A 22,222-nucleotide genomic window follows, 5' to 3' on the forward strand; every position below is an offset into this window, starting at 1 on the left:
TCTCTGGCATTTAAAGCCCAAAGTTTTTTATCTGACAAAACATAGAGAGATAAAGGCATGTGCAATATGGATAATTTATAAAGGAACATAAAAAATGAATCTACTTCTAAGCTTAGTGCTGATGCTAGTTTTATAGAGCTGCCACTGAAGCCTAAAATATTTACTAAACTAAAAAGTAGTCTTATTCATGGTTCACACATCAGAAAGAAAGAAAAATGTAACTGAGGTCTCTTCCAAATTGGTGACCTCCAGATGTGTAGGTCTGATCCAATACATGAAGATAGGGATGGTTGTAATCCAATACATCTGAACAGTACCACATTGGGGAAGACTATCACAGCCAGAGGCATCTGGACTAATTATACTTTTTGGAAATAAAACTTTGAGATGTGCACCTTTGGATCCAATCAATGGCAAACAAAGTCTCTGAAGTGGGCCTGGCTAGAGTATAAAATGTATCCTAAAGGATTTTCTCCCCTTCACACATGAAAACACACAGTATGTGCTTATCTCTGCATCATTAGTTCCATTATCATGTGGCTTGATGAACTGTTTCAGATCTTGCCACTAGTCTCGACATAGTTTAGGAAGAGAATGCATCAGCATTAAGCACACAAACTTTGGGCTTTGGTAATAACCCCTTTGTTGATTGCAGTGGCACAAATGGGCTGTTATATTGGTCTAATCAGCCAATAGACAATTTCCCCAGCCTGGGGAGTCCATAGATTACATTTGGGGCAATTTGGGATTTGGCTGCTTAACCCAAATTTACAGCCCATTTTCAGTTGCTGAAACAAGGGCACACATATTAATCAGTCATATGATGCCAGCGTAAAGCAGGTCAGATTCATTCTCCTTTCTGAAAATTACAAAATAATCATCTTTTAAATAGCATTTAGCCCAGCGTCTATCATGGTGGCTGGAATAAAATGTCCTCTAAAATGACTCAAGAAGGTCTTGAAACAGGCTATCAGTTCAAATTCCCAATTAAAATAATTGGTCATCATCTTTTCTAATAGAGCCTTTGTCGTAAGGATACTTCCTCCTGCCTTTGCTTGACCATAATCTAATCAGTAATAAAAAAAACAGTGAATAGCAAAATGCCACTATACATCTTTACAGTGCAACTACAGTTGTTATACTTATCAATGAACAAAGTAATTTTAATCCAAAACATTTTTACAGAGAAGAAAATCTTTAGACATTAATGTGTATCACATCACCTGCCCCTTTGGGGAGCATCCTACTACTTGTGCTGAACTGCACCTGGATGTATGCCCTAAACCTTGTCCCGACATTACCACTGAGGGAATTGTGTACAGCTCTGATCACTTCATCTCAAAAAAAGATATTATAGAGGAGGAGAAAGGAGCAGAAAAGGTCACCCCAAAGGATCAGGGGCTGAAGTTGATCCCCTGTAAAGGAAGGTTATACGGTTTGGGTAGAAGGGAGAAAAACAAGAGGGAATATGATTAATTCTCTAAATTTTACCTGTTGTGGAAAAAAAGGAATAAAGAGAAGTTTTCATTCCCATATAATACTAGAATCCAGGGTCATATAGTGAAGATAAATAGTGGTGAAAGTACAAGATAGAGAAAAAGAAGTTCTTCTTCACAAAGCACATAACAGATTAATAACTGGGGCAGCTTACAGGGAACGTACTAAGCCAGTGGAGCTGCTAAGCCAGCTCCACTGGCTGCTGATATGCTATCGAGCCCAATTCAAAGTGCTGGTTTTGACCTATAAAGCCCTAAATGGTTCTGGCCCAATCTACTTGTCCGAACATATCTCCTCCTATGAGCCAGGAAGATCCCTAAGATGATCTGGAGAAGCCCTGCTTTCGGTCCCACCTGCCTCGCAAGTGCGGCTGGTGGGAACGAGGGACAGGGCCTTCTCGGTGGTGGCTCCCTGGCTGTGGAACACCCTCCCCAAAGATATCCGACAAGTCCCAACCCTTTTGGGCTTCAGAAGAGCCCTAAAACATGGCTATGTGCCCAGGCTTTCAAGGAATAAATGATAAAGACGACACAGATGGACCTATGGATACAGCACAAGGTTTTCTGGACAAATGGATCTGATCAAATGTTTTAAATTTATATACTGTAATTTTATATTGTATTTAATAGTTTCAATTGATTTTATGTATTGTTTGATATTGTTTTTGTGTGGGCATTGAATTGTTGCCATTGTTGTAAGCCGCCCTGAGTCCCTTCGGGGGAGAAGGGCAGCATACAAATGTTGGAAATAAATAAATAAATAGCTGAACGGTGGGGTTTGCTACCACAACCATTGGTGACCACTATCAGTTCAGGTGGCTTTAAAGTAGTGGTTCTCAACCTGTGGGTTCCCAGATGTTTTGGCCTCCAACTCCCAGAAATCCTAACAGCTGGTAAACTAGCTAGGATTTCTGGGAGTTGTAGGCCAAAACATCTGGGAATCCACAGGCTGAGAACCACTGTTTTAAAGGAAGATTAGACACATTCATAGTAGGGACAAGGTCTACAAGTGTTACTAGTCATCCTGACTGTGCATTACCTTCAGGTTCTGAAGCACCATGCCTCTGAATTGCCCATCACTGGGAAGAAGGTTGTTGTTTTCGTATTCTCCTTAAGGGCTTTCTATAGCTTATAGAATTCCATTCCATTAATGATCTCACTATCTTTTTCCAAGCCCTTATTTCAAGTAAATGGCCATACCTATAAGCAAAAGCTGGGACTTAATTGTGCTGTCTCTTTATTAACTTCATATCTGCAAGATGCACACCTACACAAATACCATACTGTGGTGTGAAGTGCCAGACCAAACAGCATAATTAACATGTATTTTTGTGAGTAAATATTTTCTTTTTAATTGTATCATTACCTGGTTTTATAGTACTAATTACATGAATTTGTTATGTAATAGATTCAGCATGGATTGGGGAGTTGGCAGAGGGTTATCCAACCAGCACTGCTTTGGAACAGTATGCACATGGTAACAGATTCCAGTAATTTTATTCGAATAAACAGTAGGTCTGCACAGAATTGAGTATGTTCTCAAATTTCATTTGTCATATTCAAATTAAGTTTTGAATCAATTTTTTACTCCTTTGGGAGACTATTACTGCAAAAGATGAAACAACTAAGACCTTATGATAGATTCTCCATTTGTACAAGAATTATGCTACTAATGCTTCCACATAAACACCATTCTTGTCATCCAGGATTAGATATTAGGCAGTTGTTGTCTTATATGGGCCCATCGATATCAGGGTGTAACCTCACAAATAAATGAATCACACTTACAATGCACTGCCAACAGCTAGAAAATTATATGATGTTTACACACCAGACCTCAAATCATATGTTCACCCTCAATATCCCTGTAATATTAAGGCCTGAATGATCTGGTACACCAGTCATTTTCATTTAAGGGACATGGACACAGGTTAATATTAAACATAATCAGACATTAATCCAATTCCTTATGAACACATAGGCAGGCAAATGCCACCATTTCATTACTTTTCTGTAGTAATGAAAACAGAACCAGTATTGTGTAGTGGTCTGATAATTAAGACTATGACTCTGAAGACCAAGCTTTGAATCCGCATGTAAATGTGGTGCCTTGGAGTCTCCTCCTCCTGAGATTTTTAAGCAGAGGCTGGATGGCCATTTGTCAGGAATGCTTTGATTATATTTTCCCCCTTCCCTTTCCTTTTGCTCACACACTCCAGCCTGGGCCTCCACGGGTGCTGCGGGAAGGAGCTTCCCGCAGCACCCGTGGAGGCCCCGATTCTGCCTTGCTCTGTGCCCAGAAGAGTGGTAAGACTTTCATTGTCCACTTGGCGTTGCTGTTGTTTCTTTGTTAAAGTCATGGTTCTTCACTGGCTGCAGGTGCTGCTGCTCTGTATTTGAGCCCTACTCGAAAGCTGGGAAATGTAATCCTTCACCCACATCCTCATTGTCAGTACTACTCGTGATAGTTGTCATCCACATTGTAAATATTTATCAATTTATTTAGATTATTTATATACGTTCTCTTCAGCTATGACGTCTTTCAGAGCATCTTACAAATTGTTAACTTGACAGTTCCCTATCCTTGGGCTTACAATCTAAATAATATACACATAGAAAAAGAACTGCCAGTTTGTGTGTGCGGGGGAGGGGGGATGTTAAGTACTCCTGACGCCAGGGTAGTGGCAGTTGGGTTGGAGGCTTTTCATCTGCTTTTTAATCTAGAAGTGATTGAGATATAGCTGTCACTTCTCTTTCTCTAAACTCGGTAAAGGCAGTTAGGATGTAGGAAGTGCCTTTAAATCTACATTAAAACATTCCCAGATAAAAAGTTACAGTTGAAGTTACAAGACAAAATTGGGTTGTGTCCCTTTCTTTAAATACAGTATAGAAGTGGCATGGTCACTGTGTGAAACCTAATTCATTTTTCAAGCTGTCATATTTCATATTTGCCTTGCATGATTACACCTAAGCTCCCAAACTAATTTATCCTTTGGAAAAGTACCCTGCAAGGGCAGCTAGAGACATATTTGTTTGCGTGCAGTTGGCTAAGACATCTGCAAATGGATATGAGTTCACAGCAGAAAGCTAGGGCCTGCTCACACTTTCCTTTTTTTGATCTATCTACCCACATAGTCCCAACTTTCCAGGCATATTTGCATGTTCACATGGATACAATGAATGTGTGAACCAAGTGATCAGAAATGTAGTCAGCAACAATTCCCATAACCATTGTGGCAAAAAACAAGTGCTTCTGTGATAAGGAAAATTGATACAGACAGCCAGGATCACCTGATTTATACATTTATCTCTTTGCATGCAGCTCTATGTATGTGAAGAATTCACACCATGCCAAACATTTCTCATTACGGGCCACTGCATCTCCACTATGCCAAGAACACTTCAATACAACCAACAATTAGCAATAAGAGGGCTAGCCCTAGCTAGACCTTAGGAAAAACTAGTTGTTTTCTTAAAGCTATATACAAATAATTCCTTTCCCCAAAATGAAATTTATAGCCAAGATATATTATGATTATGACTTAGCAAGCAAGAACCCCACTTCCCTTTGCAGCATAATTCCAACTTTATTTGTAAGGTTATGGTGGTCTGGCTAAACAGTAGAAGAAAAATATTGCATGCATGTTGAGGCAAGAACAAGATGCAACAGAGGTGAGCATTGTTTAAACCATATACAGTAGAGCCTAGCTTATCGAACATAAATGGGCTGGCAGCAGATTGGACAAAAATGTTGGATAATAAGGAGGAATTAAGGAAAAGCTTAGGTAAAAGGTAAAGGTTTCCCCTGACGTTAAGTCCAGTCATGTCTGGCTCTGGGGGTTGGTGCTCATCTCCATTTCTAAGCCGAAGAGCCGGCGTTGTCCGTAGACACCTCCAAGGTCATGTGGCCGGCATGACTGCATGGAGCGCCGTTACATTCCCGCTGGAGCGGTACCTATTGATTTACTCACATTGGCATGTTTTCGAACTGCTAGGTTGGCAGAAGCTGGAGCTAACAGCGGGCGCTCACTCCGCTCCCGGGATTTGAACCTGGGACCTTTCGGTCTGCAAGTTCAGCAGCTCAGGGCTTTAACACACTTCGCCACCGGGGCTCCTAGGAAAAGCTTATTAAATATCAAATTACATTATGATTTTACAAATTAAGCACCAAAACATCATGTTTTACAACAAGACTGCCACTTGTTTGGAAATGTGACTGCACTTGTATTGTTGGACATCTTGGCCTGCTGTGCGTTGCTGCCTAGAGAAACAGCTGTGGATCTGGGTGGGAGGCAGATTGCATTGGATAATATGGAATGTTGGATGAGCGAAAGTTGGATAAGCGAGACTCTACTGTACTCAATTTAAAAGTGGCATACTACTAACTGTTGCTTAAAAGTAACCATGCTATTTACTTTTAAGAAATGAAAATGCAAATTATAACTTATTTTTACAAGTGTAACTATATCATTGCTTGACAATTGGGGCATCTTTGGGACTATCACTGTAATTAGTTATTACAATGTACAATAGAGTCTCATTTATCCAACATAAATGGGCCAGCAGAACATTTGATAAGCGAATATGTTGGATAATAAGGAGGGATTAAGGAAAAGCCTATTAAACATCAAATTAGGTTATAATTTTACAAATTAAGCACCAAAACATCATGTTATACAACAAATTTGACAGAAAAAGTAGTTCAATACGCAGTAATGCTATGTAGTAATTACTGTATTTACGAATTTAGCACCAAAATATCACAATGTATTGAAAACATTGACTACAGAAACATTGACTGCGTTGGATAATCCAGAACGTTGGATAAGCGAATGTTGGATAAGTGAGACTTCTACTGTAATACAATGCAGACTCTGAGCTCTAGTCCTGTTTGGCAGAATGGGACAGCCTGTCAGAACACCTTTGCAATACAACCATTTACCAATCCAAATGGTCTATGGTATATTCTTCCAGGGGAAAGAACATGCATAACTCACTTAGGGACATTGGCCCCTATCTCTCCATAGCCCCAGAGTGCTGACAGCTCCTTGTTGCATTAGCTGGTACTGTTCCATTATCCAGGCAGAGGCCATTAGGGGGCACTAGAGAGAGAAAGTCTATTTTACCGGGGGGGGGGGGGGTTGAAGAGGGAAAACCATTTCCCTTGTTTTTGCTGATTATGCTCCCTTCCCATATCATAAATGAGGTTTTTTTTTTCCACAATGAGGACATGGGTGGGAGCAATAACAGGAAAACAGGAGGAAATTGCTTTACTATTTCAACCCACCCTCCACTCCCATAAAATGGACTATCCTTCTCTCTCTAGCACCCCTAACATCTGTGGCCTCCACCCAGATATTTTTTATCGTGACAGAAGTGACTTGAGAACATACTGCAAGTTGCTTCTAGTGTGAGAGAATTTGCTGTCTACAGAGATATTGCCCAGGGGATGCCCGGATGTGTTATCATCCTGCTGGGAGGCTTCTCTCATGTCCCTGCAAGCTAGAGCTTGCAGATGGGAGCTCACCCCGTCTCTCAGATTCGTATCAGTGTGATGACTCATGGGCCTTGTAGTCCTGTTCCTAGTACTATTGTGGCAGACGAAGAGGAAAACATGGGATTTTCGCCGGTTCAGCAAAAGCCGGAGCCTCTTCACCTGCAGGATGTTGACGTTTGCCCTCAAGAATTCAGCCAAACAGGCCTTGGGCAGAACTCCCCCCCGTTTTCCAGGAGGGAAAATTATACTAGAGATAGGGGAGTCAGGGAGGCTAATCGCAGAAGCCTGAGAATCGCTGCCAAACAAATGGCTGATTAGGTCTGCTTCCCTTGGGAAATTCTAAGGAGTCATGCATCTGGACAGAGTTGGGTTTCGCTTCTCGTTCTCTAGGGAAAGAGTTCTGTTGGCGGGAAAACGAGACCCAATATAGGTGTTTGGCGCAAGGGAGACTTTGCGGAGTCAATTGATCAGCTTGAGGAGAGAGATCGTGTGTGGACTTCGTAATCCCAGTTCCTTGCTTCCCGAATCAAGTTTCAAGCCTTGCCTTGTCTCACGTTTTTACCACGGACTATGTTTCATGCTTCATGTTCATCTTGCCTTCAGTCAAGGATCTAGTCGAGAATCAAGTTATTTTCCAGCCTTGTTGTCAAGCTTCATTGGACTTTAAAGACTCTGTTATTTCCCCACACTATTGCTTGGCAAAGTGTGTGTTTCGGTCAAGTGGATTAAAACTTTGAACTCTAATATCTTATATTGGACAATACATTTCTGGACTATATTTGACCTCATCTGAAAGTTCTGCTTCTGAACTATATTCTTCACTTGTTTTTATTGATTTTATATATTTCTTTAATAAAGATATTAGATAGAGACTGGCCTCTGTGTAAGGTTATTGGTGCTCTGCAGGCTGGATCCTGACAATCAGCAACCTTCAGGTCAGCAACCCAACCTTTAAGTCAGAAGGCCAGCTGGCAAAAGGGTTTAACCCATTGTACCACTGCCCAGGGAATGATGTACCAGCCTAGGGAATGATACCTGGAGAAGAGCTTGACATGCCCACCCAAGAGCAAGTATAGAAGAAAGGATAAATTAGAACACATGTTCTGGTAATGCATTATTTCCATGCAACCAAAACTGTTCATCTATACAATTTTCCATAAGCAGAAGAATGGAAGGCAGGTCAAGTAATGTCACCATGGGATGACGATAACCATATTGGTAACAGGCTTAATATCACACGAACAACAGAATAGGATATTTTCACATTCTATAATATCTTCCTATAGTACTCCCACTGTTCATCATATTCCCACTTCTTATAATATTCCCGGTTATGTTTATCCACTCGTACTAATTGCTGCTAAAATGCATGGGTTTTCACAGTCAAGAGGCCATTCCCAATTTGTTGTATTCCAGTTCTTCTACCATGGCAGTTTGTAGTTTGGTGAGGCACTAGTGCTCTTTGACTGAAAATTCTAAATGTTTCTCCTTAACTTCAGATCCCAGGATGCCATGAGATGTAACCATGGCACTTAAAGTGGAATACATATTGAGTATTCCTTATCTGGATTTCCAAAATCCAGAAAACTCCATAATCCAAAATTGTCCACATGGATGGCTGAAAGAGTGAAACCTTTGCTTTCTGATGGTTCAGTGGACACACATTTTGTTTCATGCACAAAATTATGAAAATATCATGCATAAAACTACCTTCAGTACAAGGGGCATATGAAACATAAATGAATTTTGTGTTCAAACTTGGTTCCCATCTACAGAACATCTCATTATACTATATTTATCCCAAAATCCAAAATACAGAACACTTCTGTATCCAAGCATTTGAATAAGGAATGTTCAACCTTTGTAGCAGTGTGAATAGACCCTATAGATTTGTATTCAGGATTAGACGCTCAATGTAACACTAGCAAATGTAACAGAACAATAACCAATATGACATGAATCTTAACTGCAGATTCGCTTAGATACGTTCAAAAATATAACATTAATGTCACCATCGGTGATGTAATACAATTTGGGCTGACATCAATATAAATCTAAGAAGAAATATACATTCATAAGCAGCCAATGCCTCACCTGGAAAAGTTTAAGAACTTAAACAGTTCAAAGCATCAGAAGCTTAATATGCTGAATAATATATAGGATATATATTGTTTCTGAGAGAAATAGCATGCTAGAAAAATATAAGCAATTGAAGTTATTTTTGAAACTGATGTGCGTTTCAAAATCGACAAGGCTAAAGTTCTCTGGGCTTGTAATAGAAATTGAACCCTTTCAAAGAAATCAAGCTGCAGATTTATTTCAGAACCCTTTTCTGTCCTCTATATAATTAGCATGACATTTTAAAGGCAGTGTTTTCAGATGGTATCTATTTAAGTCCTGATGAAGGTGGGTCTAAGTAAGTCATTTTCACAGGTGTGCCATTAATGATAAACTATCAGTCTAAGAAAATTACTGTACAGGAATAACATTACTTTTTTAAATGAATAATATTGCTTGTTGTGACACATGCAATTCTTGTAATCATCCCTAATTGCTTCAGTTGTGTCATAATTCTGAGTGTTTTAAAAATAAACAGCAAATACATTGCCTTCTGGCTCTGTTTTGAATCAGTATGAAAAGCTATGATGGCTGCTTCCCTTATGTACATCTCTCTCATTGGCATGAAATTGCTTACCAGCATTTCTGACTTCTGATGCTTTGAGGTAAATAAATAATTCAAAGACTGATAGGAGTGTCACCCTAGGCTTCATAATGGCATTCATCACAGAAGAGCCAAATACCGCTGAGAAATGTGTAGTGAATTTAACAATATCTGAATTATTTGTTTGTGAGAACTCAAGGTATTGTATACAGTCTTCTTTCTCATTTTTATCCTCGCAACAAACCTATGAGATAGGTTTGAGTTAACAACTGGCCCAAGGTCAACCATGGCTAAGCTGGGGCTTCAACTGGGGTCACTTTAGTCCTAATGAACTGGAAAGAATGGGGCAATGAATGGGAGGGCCTGGAGCAACAGAGTAACATGATGCAGGTATCCCATAAGCCTGATTACAACACTGGTCTCCTTGCAAGAGAAAAAAGTAGGTGTGGTAGCTTTGTCATGGTATTACTGCACTCAACATAATAGAAAGCATCCAGCAGAGAGAAAGAGAGATGTACAAAACTAGCCAAGACTATTGCATTTTTGCTCATACATGCACCTCATTCCCCCCCCCCCCTAAAATGGTCAAACATAAAGAAGTGCTTAGCACAAAGAGTAGTAATGCCAGTCTTAAAGTTCATATTAAATATCAAGCAGCATATACAAAAGTCATACAGTGCTCTTCACCTTTTCTTTTACAGGAGACTTACCGCTGTGCTGCCCGACTAAAGAAAACCTTTGAATTTTCAGGATGAGTATGTGTCTTCCCTTTTAAACTATGTACAACCTCTCAAAAGAAAATCAAAAGGAAGAACGTACAGGTGAAAGACTGCAGAGTTCCAGACTGCTACATTTTCAGCTCCTCTTCACCCTCATCAAAAATGCACCAGTTTCTGTGGAACACTAATACTATAATTCCCAAGAGTAATTCAATCTGTGGGTGCAGAACCATTGATACAGAGAAATGGCTGCACTTATAGCAAAAGAACTGTTTTGTTGAAATGTCTCTAAATATAATCTTAGCATTAATGCATGCTCATACTTTGTTTCTTCCAGAAATAAATATTCATTACTGTAATTCTAAATGGAAACCTAGCTCACCAACTTACTACACTGATGTGAGATAAGAAACACTCTACTCAAATACACAACTGCTTTTGAATAATAGACTGATATTTTAGTCAATAGTTTATCCTCTCTTGAAAATATTGGTTGATTTTTGTAAAACTCTCTCATCACAATGGAAATGATGAGCCATTTTGTTAACTTTTGTTATTTTGTGCCAATGATTATTTTAGCTCGTGTATTTTAATTCAAAATAGCAGATGTTTGTGTATTCCCATGCCTAGATGTCTAGTTATATTTATTATGACTTCAATTATGAATTTTAGAGACTATTTATCAGCCACCTCTTGATTAACAAGAAGGTATAATTAATTCCATGAAAAGGATCTTTAATAAATTCAGCTCTTGGAAATCATGATTTCCATTTAATTGGATGCCTTTGAAGATAAGAGTTCTCTTTTGTATTCTGCTAACTTTGATTCATAACTATGGTAATAGAAAGATCTATTTGTTCCTGTGGTTTAATGGTTTCTATTTGAGATTTTAAAACCTGAAAGGAAACCATCTGGTAGATATTTCTTTTATACATGATTCCCGTTCAGAAGGGGAATGTCTTCTGAGATTTATGAAAAAGACACATGTTCCATCATACAATGCCATTATATTCAGCTTGCACTCTCCCATTTATGGATACTATCAGAAATATAATATATTGTTTTTTCACAAGCAGGTTCAAAGGGAAGTATAATGTCCACATCGCAAATTTTATTCCACATGTGATTAATCATAGACAGTACCAATTTCTGTTGTATTCTTTGGTTCTATTGGACCTCTCAGCAACTTTTACTATTACTATCCACGCTGTTGTTTTGGACCACTTTGTCAAAAACAGGGAGAGAGGTCACATCCACACTGACCACTTAATACAGCTTGAAGGCAGCTTGAGAGTACAGTGTTTTAAAAAATGCACACTGTAAATGCAAGGCACATAGTAATGCTCATTAAGGGCTTTAAATTGGGATAAGCAAATCAGGGGATAGTCCAAAATAGAAGCCACAATGGACGTCCATGCTTCATTAGAAATCACATTGGATGGCTAAACCAATTAAGGGATGGGCACTCTGGCAATCTGCACATGCACACTGGAGTGGAGAGTTTGAAAAAGCTTCAACTCCTCCCTTGGCCATAAAGCCATGGATACTGCAGATCCTGTAACTGAGTTGCATATACAGTCCATATAAGCACCATGAAAGCCTCAAGTGAGTTCCAGAGTTTCCCACTTAATCATCTGCACATTGAAATCGCTTTCTCCACTGCCAGTTTCACACCGACCTAACTGGTTAGTGTACATGTACAGAGTTTTACAGGGGTTCTGCTGCTTCTTGGAGAGATCAGCTCAAAAGGCAGCGTAGAGGGATTCCCATCCTCACAGGTGCAGAGGATGTAAGGTGACAAAACAGAGAAGTGGAATATGTGTTCTGTATCATTGTATAACTATAACCACTTAATGTTCAAAAGGAATTTTCTAAACCAGGCTATTACAAATATTGTTAATGGTAATGCTGTTTTTTATTTTAAAATATTGTATTTCATTGCATAATAGCTGCACACACACACACACACACACACCCCACACACACACACACCATTTTTGGGGAGAAAAGACCTTCCAAACAGAGCTAGATGGTTTCTCTGGTCTGGCGGAAGCAAACAAAAGCCTCTTAGCTCTTGTGCCTTCACGCACCTGCATGCCTACCCCTCAGAGCTATGGGGGCTGCTCCAAGATACAGGGGTGGAGGTGTGATTATTATGTGAGGAATAGAAAAATACCTAAACTGGGACCCTAAAGGGGTGGTACTACTATTATGTGAAGGCAACTATTATGCAATTAAATATGGTAGTAGTACTTGTAGCCTGACATACTCTTACTACTAAAGCCTAGTAGATGTTCACACTATTTAGCTAGAGTTCAAAAGACTTTTGTGTTTAGTTGTAGTTTTTGTAATTTCCCATAAATAAGTAAAAATATATGACATGGGCCAGTTTTGCCATTATTCTGTAACCTAAAGTCAGTTTCAACACCAGAACAATTTTTTGCAGAACACAAGAGTCAGCAGTAACCTCCAAAGGAATGAAGCAAAGTCTGACTGCTAAATAAGAGAAAAAACATAGGCTCAACCCTGCTTTCGAAAATCTACTAAGATCATATTCTAGAAAATGAGAAGTGAGTTTACATATGAAAGATTATACAACTGTTAAGATCCATATCCGGAAGGTGTCCATTTACTGAATTAAATGTTCACCTCTGCTCCTTGGGGAAAACACATTAGATGAAGTGGTGAAGGGACACCATTGTGCTTTAAGGGCTGCTAAAAATAAAATTGAATACAGTCTTTGAATTAGGAGATGACATTCCTCCTAGAAGAATTTTGTGGATAATTTGAATCTGCCGGCAAGTTTTTAAAATACACTTAAAAACGTACCCATCCCAACTTACATACAAATTCAACTTAAGAACAAACCTGCAGAGCCTCTCTTGTTGATAACTTGGGGATTTTAATAGTTTTAGAGCTGAATCAACATGAAAACTACCAGCCACTACTGCAAAGACCACAGGTGCATCTACATTGTAGAGTTAAAGCAGTTTGACACCACTTTAACTGCCATGTCTTAATGGTATGGAATCATGGGAATTGTAGTTTGATGAGGCACCGGCACTCTTTGGCTGAGAAGGCTAAAGACCTTGTAAAATAATAATAGCCATGATTTCATAGCATTGAGACATGGCAGTCAAACTGCATTCATTCTACAGTTTAGATTCACCCCATATTATTTTCCAGGTCTTCAAAATAAGTCCTGATTTTAAATTGGTTTTGTTCAGAAGTAGCCACTGTGGATTAAGGAGAATTTCTCATATTTTATGGTTTCAATGGAACAAGGTAGTTATCCTGAATATATTTGAAGGACATGAAATGGAGAGCACATGTATTTATGTCCAACCTTTCCCTTTGGTTGCTCAATGATAAGTGAATGCTGAATTAAGAGGGAAAGGTTCCTACCACGATAGTGGATGTAAAAATGTTAAAGACACAAAAGTTAAGGTTCCCAAGGCAACAGTAATTTTGCCGTATGGAACAACATGCCTGACAGATGTTTCACTTTGGATTACCCTCTCCGGTTGTGATAATAAACAGGTTTATTAGAACATCCCAGCGGTCTCAGTGGCATGTGTTCATGAGTAATTGTGCTTTGAGTGTGCCTTCAGTTGCAACATATTCACCCTGGTTCCTTGAAGAAGAAGAAAGAAACATGACATGATACAATACAGAAGCCCCAGAAACAGCAGATAAGAGTTTGCACATCAGATTGAAGGCATGCTAAAACCATTCCTGCATATTTCCATCCCTGAGTATTTAAGACCCTCTACCTCTAGATATCTGAGCAAATGTAGTCAGTTAACAGGTCAGAGAAATGTCTACATTTGAACCTTATTTCACAAGGCCTTTATTTTCTATGTGCAGGGAATTTTTGTATTGGAAAGATGTGATGGATCTGTATGGGAGACCTTCCCTGCTGATGGTCATTCTCAAAAAAAAGGAAAAAACAGAATGATGACAAACTGTCAGCGTTCAAACTAAACCAAGCGACACATTTTAGGCTGTCTAGTTCTTTAGGGAAGTTTTATGCCCTTCTGCCAAGGGCACCTCTTTCAACTCGGTTATATGAAAAAATTTAAAATGATAATATGCTTTGGATTTATTTTCCTATAACCTAGCAGATGTCCAAAGTTACTAGATATTATGAACTAAACAGTACATGTGAAAATTTAAATGAGAAATGCTTGCGAAGACACTTAAAAAGAAGATGGTAGCCAAATATCAATTTTATAGGGGAGTTCATGTGTGAAAAAATTCAGGGAAGGAGAAAAAAGAAGACAATAATTCCACAAACCAGTTGGAAAATGAAACCAATAAAGTTAGTCTAATGTTAACTAGGTATATACTACTATCTTATATACTACAATCTTCTAGTAGTATATACTAGTTATATACTACATTCTTAACTTAACAATAAAGTTAGTCTAACGTAACGAGTAATATACTACCTTCTTGAGTTTCATTCAGACTTCCTTGGAAGAAAGAAAACCTCCATGAATTTTGTCACCTGTCAAGATAGTTCCAACAGAATATACTGTAAAGATGTTTCACCTATATACAGAAATAAATGAAACCAGTAAACAAATAAATGATCCCTTACTGAAAATATTATTTGGGCTATTTGAAATTGATCCAAGCTGTTTCTAAATATGTCAGAAATTTAGAAACATAGCTACCTCTTTGACAAGTTTTGATTTATATGATAAAAGAACTGATCAAATTCAACTAGTTAAATTGGGAATGAAAAAGTTGCTGTATATATACATGTATACAGTGTTCCCTCGCTACTTCACAGTTCGCTTTTTGCGGATTCGCTGTTTTGCAGTTTTTCAATAAACTCTAAAAGAATATTATAAATCATAAACAATTGCAATTTAAAGCCTAAGGAAGGGAGGGAGCAGCCGAAGGGAAAGAAAAGGAGCCCAAGTGGCAACGGGAGGAGAAGGAGGCTATTTATCAACACATGATTGGTTGATAAAAGACTTAAAATAGTGTATAACTACGAAAATAATGTAAAGTCTAAAAATTTTAATCAAAAAATCAGCCCCCAAAATCTGGGTTGACTTGTTGTTGGACATTTGGCTCCCTTTAACTCTTATTATAAAAATGAACCATCCCCTTCTGTGAGTCAAATGACAAAAGGACAGAGTTTCGTCCATCCCAGAAGAACCCCTTCTGCTCTCTCCATCATGCCAATACTTCTGGCCTTTTTGAGTGCCTTGGTGAGGAAATGGCAGCAGTGGTGGCATTTTGGGCACTTGCCCTTAAAGGAGAAAAAAGAGAGTAGGAGTAGTTGGTGGTTATGATAGATGAATAGGTAAAGGTAAATAGTTTTCCCCTGACATTAGGTCTAGTTGTGTCCGACTCTGGGAGGTGTGCTCATCTCCATTTCTAAGCCAAAGAGCCGGCATTGTCCATAGACACCTCCAAGGTCATGTGGCCAGCATGACAGCATGACCTTCCTGCCAGAGCGGTACCTATTGATCTACTCACATTTGCATGTTTTCAAACTGCTAGGTTGGCAGAAGCTGGAGCTAACAGCGGAAGCTCACCCAGCTCCCCAGATTCGAACCGTGACCTTTTGTTCAGCAAGTTCAGCTGCTCAGAGATTTAACCCGCTGTGCAACCAGGGGCTTCATGATAGATTAATATTGTTCTGTTATTTTAATATTATATCTTAACAAACAAAGGGGCCATTCTTTTGTATCTTAATAAAAAAAAAAGGAACCATCCTTTTATCTGAGTGGAGTGGAATCCCTGAGGCTACATTCGTGCTTTCCCCTCTCTGTGGAATGATTGTTGATATATCCATGAGTCATATTAAAATCCCTAGGGAAGGTAATGACAACCCACCCCAGTATTCTTGCCATGAAAACTAAATGAATCAGTACAACCAGAGAAATGTTGGTATACTATCGGAAGAAAGGACTCCCAGGTAGGAAGATGATCAAAATGCTACTGGGGAGGAACAGAGGACTGGTCCAACTAGCCCCAGATGTGATGACGCAGTTAGCTCAAAGCTGAAAGGAAGGCTAATGGCCGACGGTGCTGGAGGTGAATGACAAATCCAATGTTCTACATATTGTCACACTATAGGAACCTGGAATGTAAGATCTATGAGCCAGGGCAAACTGGAAGTGGTTATTGGTGAGATGTTAAAATTAAAGATAGACATTCTGGGAGTCAGTGAACTGAAATGGACTGGAACAGGCCACGTCACAAAAGCTGACCACCAAATCTACTACTGCGGACAAGAGGAACACTGAAGAAATGGAGTAGACTTCATAATTAATAATAAAGTTGCTAAAGCAGTGATTGGATACAACCCAAAAAAATGATAGAATGATCTCAATTTGAGTTCAAGGCAAGCCGTTTAACACCACAGTGATCCAAATATACACCCCAACCACAGCTGCTGAAGAAGCAGAATTAGATCAGATCTATGAGGATCTGCAGCACCTACTGGATAATACACCAAAAAGAGACAATATTTTCATTATAGGAGATTGGAATGCTAAAGTGGACAGTCAAATGACAACCGGGATCACAGGCAAGCATAGTTTGGAACAACAAAATGAAGCAGGACGTAGTCTGATAGAATTTTGCCAGGAAAACTCACTGTGCATAACAAACACTCTCTTCCAACAACCTAAAAGACGGCTTTATACATGGACTTCACCAGATGGACAACACCGAAATCAGATTGACTACATCCTATGCAGCCAAAGGTGACAGACGTCCATCCAGTCGGTGAAAACAAGACCTGGAGTTGACTGTTATTCAGATCACGAACCTCTTATTGCACAATTTAGAATCAAACTAAAGAGAATGGTGAAAATACACAGACCAATTAGATATGATCTCACAATATTCCTAGTGAATATGCAGTGGAGATGAAGAATAGATTTCAGGGACTAAACTTGATAAATAGAGTCCCAGAAGAACTGTGGGCAGAAGTTCACAACATTGTTCAGGAGGCGGCAACAAAGTACATCCCAAAGAAAAAGAAAACCAAGCAGGCAAGATGGTTGTCTGCTGAGACACTGGACGTAGCCTAAGAAAGAAGGAAGGCAAAAGGAAACAGTGATAGGGGGAGATATGCCCAATTAAATGCACAATTCCAGAGGCTAGCCAAAAGAGACAAGGAACTATTTTTAAACAAGCAATGCATGGAAGTGGAAGAAAACAATAAAATAGGAACATTAAGAGACCTCTTTCAGAAAATCAGAAACATCAGAGGTAAATTTCAGGCAAAAATGGCCATGATCAAAAACAAAGATGGCAAGGACCTAACAGAAGCTGAAAGGATCAAGAATAGGTGGTGAAAATATACAGAAGATCTGTATAGGAAGGATAATAATATAGAGAATAGCTTTGGCGGTGTGGTGAGTGAATTAGAACCAGACATCCTGAGGAGTGAGGTTGAATGGGCCTTAAGAAGCATTGCTAATAACAAAACAGCAGGAGATGACGGGATCCCAGCTGAGTTGTTTAAAATCTTGGATGATGATGCTGTCAAGGTGATGCATGCCATGAGCCAGCAAATATAGAAAACACAAGAATGACCATCAGATTGGAAAAAAAATCAATTTATATCTCCATACCCAAAAAGGGAAACGCTAAAGAATGCTCAACCTTCTGTACAGTGGCACTTATTTCCCATGCCAGTAAGGTAATGCTCAAGATCCTGCAAGGCAGACTTCAGCAATACATGGAGCGACAATTGCCAGATGTCCAAGCTGGGTTCAGAAAAGGCAGAGGAACGAGAGACCAAATTGCCAATATCCGCTGGATAATGGAGGAAGCCAGGGAGTTTCAGAAAAATATCTATTTCTGCTTTATTGACTATTCTAAAGCCTTCAACTGTGTGGATCATAATAAACTGTGGCAAGTTCTTGGTGGTATGGGGATACCAAGTCACCTTGTCTGTCTCTTGAGAAATCTGTATAAAGACCAAGTAGCCACAGTAAGAACAGACCACAGAATAACAGAATGGTTCAAGATTGGAAAAGGTGTATGGCAGGGCTGTATACTTTCACCCTACCTATTCAATTTGGACGCAGAACACATCATGCGACATGCAGGGCTTGACAAATCCAAGGCTGGAGTTAAAATTGCTGGAAGAAACATTAACAACCTTAGATATGCAGATGATACCACTCTGATGGCTGAAAGTGAGGAGGAGCTGAGGAGCCTTATCACCAAGGTGAAAGAAGAAAGCACAAAAGCTGGGCTGCAGTTAAACATCAAGAAAACCAAGATTATAGCAACCAGACCGATTGATAACTGGCAAATAGAGGGAGAAAACATGGAGTCAGTGACAGACTTTATATTTCTATAAGCAATGGCCAATCTCGATAAAATAGAGAAAAGCAGAGACATCACACTGGCAACAAAGGCCCGCATAGTTAATGCATTGATATTCCCCAAAGTAACCTATGGTTGCAAGAGCAAGACCTTAAGGAAGGCCAAGCGAAGGAAGATAGACGCTTTTGAACTTTGGTGCTGGAGGAAAATCCTGAGAGTGCCTGAGAAGATCCAATCATCCATCCTCCAGGAAATAATGCCCGGCTGCTCACTGGAGGGGAGGATATTAGAGGCAAAGTTGAAGTATTTTGGCCACATCATGAGAAGACAGGAAAGCTTGGAAAAGATCATGATGCTGGGGAAAATGGAAGAAAAAAGGAAGAGAGGCTGACCAAGGGTGAGATGGATGGATGGTATCCTTGAAGTGACTGGCTTGACCTTGAGGGAACTGGAGGGGGGGGGCGACAGGGAGCTCTGGTGTGGACTGGTCCATGAAGTCACGAAGAGTCGGAAACGACTACGTGAATGAAGAAGAAAATATTAAAATCCACAGCTTTAGCCCCCAACCTTGTCCTTGACTTATACATAGGAGTATATATGGTAACTGTAGAATATTGGATTCTACAATAGGATACCCTTCTGCTTTGGGCTTCCAGAGCAGACATTTCAGGAGGCATTTGGGATCTATTTAAAAATTAGTCTTTGTCACAGGAACATTCTTTCACATAATTCTTCATCTGTAGTGAGATGGCTCAAAAACAGCTCTATCACATGATCTATCAATAGGTGCATTTTAAAAGGTCTGACTTCAAAGAAATGAGAAAAACATCCTTTGGTGACCCAGAGATTATGCATTGCTTAGTCAGGAGCTTAATAACCATCTCAAGAATTATACACATTCAATTTCAAGGTAACCATATCTGCTGAGGTGGCAAGCAATTCTATCAAGGGGTACTAAGGTACTCTTTCTGGAGAGTTTCCTCAATATACATTGAAAACCCAACTCTGTTTCGGCATCCTTCTCTTGTTGGTAACAATGATCTCTCTTTCTACAACTGTTTCAGATCTTCCTTATTGTGTATGGAGAATCCGTGCTCTCTATCTGTGCCCCATTTATCACAGCTCTACAGAAGAACCAATCATACACAGAACTCTAACAATAGCGTTGTCCTTGCTAACTGAGGCTTACTGTATGTACCTTTAACAAATTATTATTTGTGTAATTGTTTGTTCAAAGAATGAATGCTAAACATAGATAGGCAAGAGCCAGAGTCTCCAAAGATTTTGTATCTAAATAACTCAAGAGAGAAATAAATATAAGATGAAGCATAAAGGCTTGCTGTAGCAGAGGGAAACATACAGATTATTGCTGGTAAAAAAGCAAAGGGAAGCTATTGAGATGAGTGGATAGATAAGGAGAACAGGACTACTCTAAGCATAAGTAAAAAGTAAAACCAAAACACAAACACTGGGACCTGTGGGAACAGAACTAGGAAGAAACTTGAAAGCTACTTGAAAGGATTTGAAAACGTGAAGAGAAATCAGAGTCAGTGTGGGAAGACATTTTTTTACAGTACAGGCAGCCCCCAAGTTACAAACAAGATAGATTCTGTAGGTTTGTTCTTAAGTTGAATTTGTATGTAAGTCCGAATGGTCGATTTTTAAAGTGTAACTACAACCATATATAGATAGCATAGGGAAGGGTTAACACCCCTGTGGTGTTTGTTTTGCTGTCTCTGCCCCTGTTCAGAAGATTTCACTTCACTTTCTTTCACCTGTTGAAAGAAGAACAGCAAGGAGGGGGGCAACGTTTCAAAGTCCAGGAGCAACCATAAAAAAGCCCTTTCTTGTACTTGTATATTGAGGATCAAGAAGCACTTTGCTGAAATAATATCCTATGCTCAAATAAGATTGGAAGAGATAGCCCAGAACTACTATTGATTACAGCTGTAAATGTGGGTTGGACCTGCATGAGTATGGACCCAAGTATCAACTATGGGCCCATCCAGACAGGCCTTTAACCCAAGACCTATCTTGGTTTTACTGGAGGCATCCAAATAATGTCTCCAGTAAAACCAAATTAATTCAAAACATGTTCCGAATTAATTCGATACCTGGTAAGATCCGGGCCTGTGTGGATTGGGCTTGGAAACCATATCACGTGATATCCAGGCCCAATCCACACAGCCATCATGGGGTTTTGTTTTGTTTTGTTTTTGTCTTTTTGTTGTTGTTTTTTTTTTGTTTTTTGTTTTTTTGGCTCTATGAGCCAAAAAAACTGAGAGGTCATCAACCCCTTCCCCAAAACAAGCCTTAAATTTTTTTTAAAAAACTTACCAGGCCACCATTAAGGTGGTCCTCCTGGCACGTGGAAATGATGCAGCAGGAGACCGGGGAGGAGCTATTTTCCTCCTCCCTCCCCCCATCTCCTGGTGCATCCTTTCTATGTGCCAAAAGGACTGAGGGACCACATTAATGGTAGCCCAGTAAGTTTTTTATTTTATTTTGAGGGGCTTCAGGGTGGCTGGATGCCATCCCGGTAGTTTCCGGGATGACATCTAGACACCCCACTGGGAAAACTCAGATTTGGGGCGGGGGACAGAAATGTGTGCCAATTCTGTCTTGTGTGGAAGCACCCTAACATGCTCGTTGATCTATGATCCTGGCTCTCTGATCTACTGCTGGAAACCTTGGGATGACCCCCTAATGTGAGGACCCCCTCTCTTACCAATGCCAAAGGGACTGTGGTGATAGATCCCCAGACCCAGGCCAACTGTCTCCAAAACTGTGACAAATAAATAACTCCACAGAGCAGAAAATACCCCCATATATATAATACATTTGTAGCTCTCTCTGGGCATAGGATAAGTGGGATGCTGCTCCAAAAACAGACTATCATGCATGTGAGAAGACAGGCACATAAATCCCACTCACACAACTTCAATGAAGACCTGCATCTTGGTCACTCTGAATGGGCCCACCAGCCAATGGGCTCAAACCAACATTTAAACTCATTCACAGGTGGTTCCCACTTTTCTCCAGGCCCATGCCAGACTGTGGAGATCCCATGGAGGAATGAGCCAACCATCTTCCAAAAATACAAAATGCCTGGGTTCCCCCAATTTGTACCCCAACTCCACAAATTGGCAGTCTGGTAAGTTCTGTAGCTCACTTCTGCCAACTTTACTTTTCACAATGGTAGGACTGAAAGAAGGGCTACTCCTGCAGATATCATCCCTTACGTGACATGCTCTTAAACAATAGACCTCTTCTCTTTTGGGATGCCTAGGAACTTGAACCTGTAGTCTTATAACTCCCTGTCCCACTCCAGCACGGAGGGTGAAAATCTATGTAGCGTGATGCAGCAAAGTTTGCTTGGGGCCCTTGTCACCATGCATTAATTGATGTTCCCCACATATGAACGGTGCATTATTGTGAGCAAACTCCTACATAGTAGCCTCTCATCCATCCATACTCAAAATCTCCAGAATTATTGGTATTTGTTACAGTGTTTTTCCCATAACTTGTATTGTCACTC

Source organism: Anolis carolinensis, chromosome 1, assembly GCF_035594765.1.
Source record: "Anolis carolinensis isolate JA03-04 chromosome 1, rAnoCar3.1.pri, whole genome shotgun sequence".
Classification (NCBI taxonomy): Eukaryota; Metazoa; Chordata; class Lepidosauria; order Squamata; family Dactyloidae; genus Anolis; species Anolis carolinensis.